Here is a 7,174-nt window from a genome sequence, read left to right on the forward strand (position 1 = left end):
AAGGTACATCTGACATCAACAATGATATCCATCATTCCATGTTCTCTTCTGAGTCTGTCTTGAAATTCTGTTTATGTACTTCTGAAAAAATGTTTAATTCTCTTCAGCAAAATTTTGCTTGTGTGTGATATTAATGATATTGTTTGATAATTTCTGAATTCCACTGGATCACCTTTCTTTGGAATAGGTACATATATGGATCTCTGAGACTTGGTTGGCCAGGAAGCTGTCTTATAAATTCTTTGGCATAGAGAAGTGTGGATCTATCTCTAGCACTGTTTCTGTTTGTTGATGCATTTCAATTTGTATTACATCAATTTCTTGAGCCTTGTTTTTCACCAGTGCCTTCAGTGCAGCTTGGATTTCTTCCTTTAGCACCATTTGTTCTTGATCATCATAGGCTGTCTCTTGAAATGGTTGAACATCAACCGATTCTTTTTAGTACAGTGACTCTGTGTGTTTCTTCTCTCTTCTTTTGAGGCGTCCTTTGTCATTCTGTATTTTGTCCCTAGAATCCGTCAATATTTCAAGTCAAGGCTTGATTCTTTTTCTAAGTTCCTTCATCTTGAGAAATGTCAAGCATGATCTTCCCCTTTAGTTTTCTAACTCCAGGTCTTTTCATATTTTATTATAATACTTTGTCTTCGCATGCTACCCTTTTAAATTTCCTGTTTAGCTCTTTTACTTCATCATTTCTTCAGTCACTTTAGCTATTCTGGTCAAGATCAAGCATCTCTTCTAACATCCATCTTGGTCTTTTCTTTGTTTCCTATCTTTTTAATGACTTTTTACTTTCTTCATATGTGCTATTCATTATATCAATCCCATAACTCCTCTGGTCTTTTGTCTCTAGTGCTCAATGTGTCAAATTGATTCTTGAGATGGTCTCAGGTGGGATTTATTCAAAGTCATACTTTGACGTCGGTGTACTTGCTTTAATTTTCTTAAGCTTCAATGTAAACTTGCATATGTGCAGTTGGTGGTCTGTTCCACAGTAGGCCCCTGGCCTTGTCCTAATTGATGCTATTGAGCTTTTCCATCATCTTTTCCACAGATGTAGTTGATTTGATTCCTGTGTAAGATTACATCATTAGCATTCTTGAAAGAAGTTAAGAAGGTAAAAAACATGTAAGTTGTGAATTTAGGTATAGGTAAAACTTTTCACTTGTTGATACTATTCTAGCAATTAACATGTTAGAAAATTCCAACATTTTCATTCAAAATATTGGAAAGTTTATATACTAATAATTGGCCAAAAACTTTTAGCAGCTATGTTCAATCACTGAGAATGGGGGATGGGGAGACGAGAATCAAATCTGACTTTCTTTGAAAGAGGAAGGAAATTCACACACAAAAAAGGAAGTTGACAATTCTCTCATGCCTATTTAGCATCTTCTCACTACTTAGCTTTAAAAAAAAATTTTTTTTTTTTTTTTTAATTACGCTCTCTGTGTACAAGGTACTGGGCCAAACACTAGTGAACTAGTGATAAAAGATAAATAAGAAGAAAGAGTCTCTGAAAAGTAACATGATTAAGTTCCAAGATGCTAAGAGGACCTGGAGTAGAAAGTGGTAGTAGTCCAAACTGAAGGAATAGGGGGGAAGGGAGGAAGTCTAAAGGATGCATGCCTTGAGGAATGAGTAAGAAATCATCCATTCATTTATTCCTTCAATAAACCTGAAGTGCCTACTATGTGCCAGGCATCCTTCTAAGCATTGAAGATATAAAATTGAACAAAGTAAAACTTCTTGTCCCCATTAAAAAAAAAAGAAAGTCAATAAACAAAGTAAAATAATGATGGTAAGTCAAATCATTAATAAGTTAAGTGGTGAAAAGTTCAGACAAAGATGCCAGAAACCACTGGGATGAAAGCTAAACTTTAAAATACACTAGAGAGCAAAAAGAAGGTGATATTTAAGTCAAGATCTGAAGGAGCTGATGGATCAAACCTGGTGGAGTTCCAAAGGAAATGTCCTAGGCATTGCATGGAACATGCCTGGTAGGTATAAGAACCAGCAAGGAGGCAAATATGACAGCAACAAAATGAAGTTGGAAGGGACAAGTCCTTCCAAGCAGTTTGGATTAAAGGGTGAGAGGTTGGATTCCAGACAATATTTTTAAGGAACAACCAATAGGATTTGTAGACAGATTTTACTGGGGTTGAGATACAAAAAATATTCAAGAATTACTCTAACATTGGTGGCCTGAGTAACAAAAAGTTAGATATTTAAGTCTAAAGTTAATAAAGATCTGGGATACAAACACAAACTGAGAAATCTTTCGAGGTTGCTGTTGTTAGCTGCCTTCCAGTTGTCCCACAACTCTTGGTGACAAGTGTAATAAAGTGCTGCCAGGTCCTGGACCCTCCCCAAGATCACTTAGGGGTCAGACCATTGGCATCTACAGGATGTTCATTGGATAATTTTAGGATGAGGTGCATTTACTGAGAATTGTCTTAAAGCTTAAAATCATAGGCACATGATGTGTGTAAAGGAGTCTTGGTGGTGCTATGGGCTAGGCATAGAACTAATAACTGCAAGGTTGGCAGTGCAAACCCACTAGGTAGTCCACAGAAGAAAGATGAGGCTGTCCACTCCCATAAAGATTCTCAGCCTTAGAAACCCAAAGGAGCAGTTCTACTCTGTCCTGTAGAGTTGCTATGAGCTGGAAGAGACTTGATGGCAGTGGGCTTGGGTTTAGTGTTTATAAATAGAGCAGTCTGAAAGTTGAGTCTTTACTCCACTGTAAAGTCTTGACAAGAGTCTAGAACTCATGCTGAATTTTAAAAGCTGCCTTTTCTAGCAGAAGTTCCTCTAACCTTGAAGCTGACCTAACTTGGAGTCTGACCTAACCATAAGGAGACAGTCTTTTGTCCCTGAGGTCTGGCAGGTGCAGGATATCAAAATCTATTCCCTAAGAGTCTTTCCACTATGGTCAAACAGATGCAAGATGTGATAGCTTGTACCTGAAGGGCTTGAAGCACCGCATTATCGAAAGTCTTTACAATGGCCTCCCATGACTGAGAAAGCAATTTTATAGCCATTTTCCCCAAGAGCCTGTCCTGCCATTGTCCTGTGACTATACACTTGCAAATGTGTAGCTCTTAACCAATCATGACTCCTGAGGAGGTGTTGTAGGATAAACACTAGACTACTACTACAAGGTCAGTGGTTCAAACTTACCAGCTGCTCCTCGGAAACCCAATACAGAGTTACCGTGAGCCAGAACCAACTTGATGGCACTTAACAACAACAATCAATCCTGTAATCTCACATGAACTTGTGTGTTAACCACCTATCGCTGATAAATTTCTGCTTTCAGATATCCTGCCTTTTAACTCTTGATTCAGCCAGTTATGATTTTGTAACTTTTAGTTCCTCTGCCAACCATACAAAAAATGTTTTCTTCTTCAATGTTCAGTGAGGTAGCCATTTTTCTTTGTGAATGTAGACATCGTCCCAGTCAGCATCATCTCCATCCTTCAGTAAACCTCTGATGCTTTTACTATGAGCAGATTCTGAGATGTTGCTCTAGGATGGAATCAAACCCGGGTTTCTCCTACAAGAGACTAGAATTCCACCACTGAACCACCATTGCCTTCATTAGACATTCCCTTTGCCATCAAGTCAATGACAACTCACAGCAACCCTATAGAATTGAGTAGAACTACCCTATATTGTTCCCAAGGTTGTAATGAAGTGCTGGTATGGTGCTGTGGGCTAATGCAAAGTCAGTATGAACAGCAAGGTGGCGGTTCAAGCTCACCAGCCACTCATTGGAAACCCTATATAGGATCGCTATGGGTAGGAATCAACTTGACAACACTTAACACCAACAACATTCTTTTCTTTATGGAAGTATAATTGTCACATTTTTCTCCCTCATAGTGGCTGGCAGATTTGAATTGCCAACGTTTTGGTTAGCAGTTGATCACTTAACCACTATACCACCACAAGTCCCTTCATAAGAAATAAGTGTTTTTAAAGCCATAAGCCTAGAAATCTCCAGAGGGCCTTCCAGCATTAAAAGTTCAGGGAGATGGAGAACTTGGAAAGGAGACTTTGCAAGGAAAATCCAGTGAGGTAAGAGAGCAAAGAAAGGGCAAGAGCATGTTAAGGAAAGGAAAAATATGGATAAAGGCACAGAGATGTGAAGCAGAACTCTCCAAAAAGCCCTATCACATCAAAAATGTCATTTGTAATGATGCCTAACTGTCATTACTGACCATTCTGTTCATAGTCACTGTAGATAGATCCTGATAGAATGGGGGGGGGGGGGAGGAGGGTAAAGAACTCAAATTCTTAGAAAAGTCCAGATTTACTGGACCAGTTGAGATCAGAGGACTCAGACTATCACCCTGAGAAACTCTTTAAAACTTGAACTGAACCTATCTCAACATCACCTATAAGCAAAGTAACAGAGTAGCGTATAAATTTATAACCCGTAAGTATGATGCACTACTAAAAATCTATATGAAACCTTACTGAATCTTGTTCATATGGGAAAAGTCTTTCATCAGAGAGCTGGTTTTGATTCTATAATAGACCAACATCTCAGAGTCTGCTTATAGTACAAGCACGGAAGATCATGGAGAGATGGAGATGGCCCAGACCTGGAAGACGTCCACATTCACAGAGTGAAATGGTTACCCCACCCGACAATGAGGAAGAAAACATTTTTGTACAGTTGAAGCAAGAACAAAAAGTTACAAAATCATAATTGGTTGAAAGACAATGAAGAGAATTAATGGCAGGATATCTAAAAGCAGAGACTTAGGGATAGGTGGTTAACATACATGTGGAGCTACATGATCCATTGTTGTTGTTAGGTGCAGTCAAGTCAGTTCCAACTCACAGTGACCCTATGTACAACAGAACAAAACACTGTCCGGTCCTGTGCCATCCTCGCAATTTTTGTTACAATTGAGCCCATTGCTGCTGCCACTGTGCCAATCCATCTCATTGGAGGTCATTCTCTTTTTCACTGACCCTCCACTTTGCTAAGTATAGTGTCCTCCTGATAATATGTCCAAAGTATGAGAGATTAAGTCTCACAATCTCTGGCTTCTAAGGAGCATTCTGACTGTACTTCCAGCACAGATTTGTTTATTCTTCTGGCAGTCCATGTCAATATTCTGCAACATCATAACTCAAATGCATGAATTCTTCTCTGGTCTTTCTTATTCATTTTCTAACTTCCACATGCATATGAAGCAATTGAAAATAAGATTTGAGCACCTTAGTCCTCAAACTGACATATTTTTTCTTCAACACGTTGAAGAAGTCTTGTACAACATATTTACCTAATGCAATACATCAAGTTTGATTTCTTGTCTGCTGCTACCAACGAGACTTTGATAATTTCAATCTTTTTTCTGTGTATCATGATGTTATTTATTGATCCAGTTGTGAGGATTTTTGTTTTCTTTACATTGAGGGGCAACACATATTGAAGGCTGTGGTCTTTGATCTATATCAATAATTATTTTAAGTCCTCTTTACTTCAGCGAGCAAGTTGTATCATTGGCATATTGCAGGTTGTTAATGAGTCTTCCTCCTATTTTGATGCCACGTTCTTCTACATATTATCCAGTTTCTTGGATTATTTGCTCAGCATACACATTGAATAAGTATGTCAAAAGAATACAACCTTGGCACACACCTTTAGTGATTTTAACCATTCTGTGTCCCCTTGTTCTGTTTATATGACTTCCTCTTGGTTAATGTACAAGTTCCTCATGAGTACAATGAAATGTTCTAAAATACCCATTCTTTACAATGTTACCATAGCTTGTCTTGATCCATGCAGTGAAAAGTCTTTACATAGTCAATAAAACACAGGTAAACATCTTTCTGATATTCTTTGTTTTCTGCCAAGATCCATCTGATGTCAGCAGTGATATCCTGTGGCACTGTGGGTTAATGCAGGTAATGCGCTGGACTGACAGGTCAGTTTGAGCAAGGCCAGCAGTTCAAGTTCACCAACAGCTCTTCAGAAACCCTATACAGGGTTGCTGTGAGTCAGAACCGACTTGACAGCTCTTAACAACAACACCAACATCATCATCATCATCAACAACAACAACAATGTCCTCATTTAAAACCAGCTTGAACCTCTGGCACCTCCCCATCAATGTACTGTTGCAGCATTTTTAAACTATCATTAGCAAAATTTTACTAGGATGTGATGTTGATGATAATGTTAAGTGACTTCAAAGGGGAGCTTCTGGGCCAGTTAAATTCAAGGGAAAGATCAACTCAGAAGGTTGTGGCGACTATATTTGGGGATTCCAAAGAGGTAGTTTGGGTAGATTTTCTCAAAAGACACAGGACAATCCTGAGAGCTTATTATAATGAACTTTTTTAAAAAATTGATCTGTTGGTTCTTTTGGCAGCCCATAGCACTTTCAATATTCTCCTCCAACACCATAACTCAAAAGCATCAATTCTTCTATGATCTTCTTTATTCTCTGGCCAGCTTTCACATGCATATGAGATTATCGAAAATACCATGGCTTGGGTCAGGCGCACCTTAGTCTTTAAGCTGATATCTTGGCTCTCCAACACTTTAAAAAGGTCTTGTGCCGCAGATTTGCCTAATATATCATTTGATTTCTTGACTGCTGCTTCCAGGAGTGTTGATAGTTGATCCAAGAAGAATAAAGTCCTTGACAACATCAATCTTTTCTCCATTGATAAGAATGTTGTTTACTGGTCCAGTGGTGAGCATTTTTGTTTTCTTTACATTGAGATGCAATCCATACTGAAGGTTGTGTGGTCTTTGATCTTCATCAGTAAGCATTTTAAGTTCTCTTCACTTTCCAAACAAGGTTGTATCATCTGCATATCGCAGGTTGTTAATGAGTCTTCCTCCAATCTGGATGCCACATTTTTCTTCATATAACCCAGCTTCTCAGATTATTTGCTCAGCATGCAGGTTGAATAAGCATGGTGAAAGAATACAACCCTGTCGCACAACTTTCTTAATTTTAAACCATTCAGTGTTCCCATGTTCAGTTCAAAGAACTGCTTCTTGGTCCATGTACAGATTCCTCATGAGCACAATTAAGAGTTTCGGAATACTCATACTTCGCAATGTTGTCCATAGCTTGTCATGATCCACACAATTGAAAGTCTTTGCATAGTCAATAAAGCACAGGTAAACATCTTTCTG

The sequence above is a fragment of the Chrysochloris asiatica genome, unplaced genomic scaffold, assembly GCF_000296735.1.
Source record: "Chrysochloris asiatica unplaced genomic scaffold, ChrAsi1.0 scaffold00007, whole genome shotgun sequence".
In the NCBI taxonomy this organism is placed as follows: Eukaryota; Metazoa; Chordata; class Mammalia; order Afrosoricida; family Chrysochloridae; genus Chrysochloris; species Chrysochloris asiatica.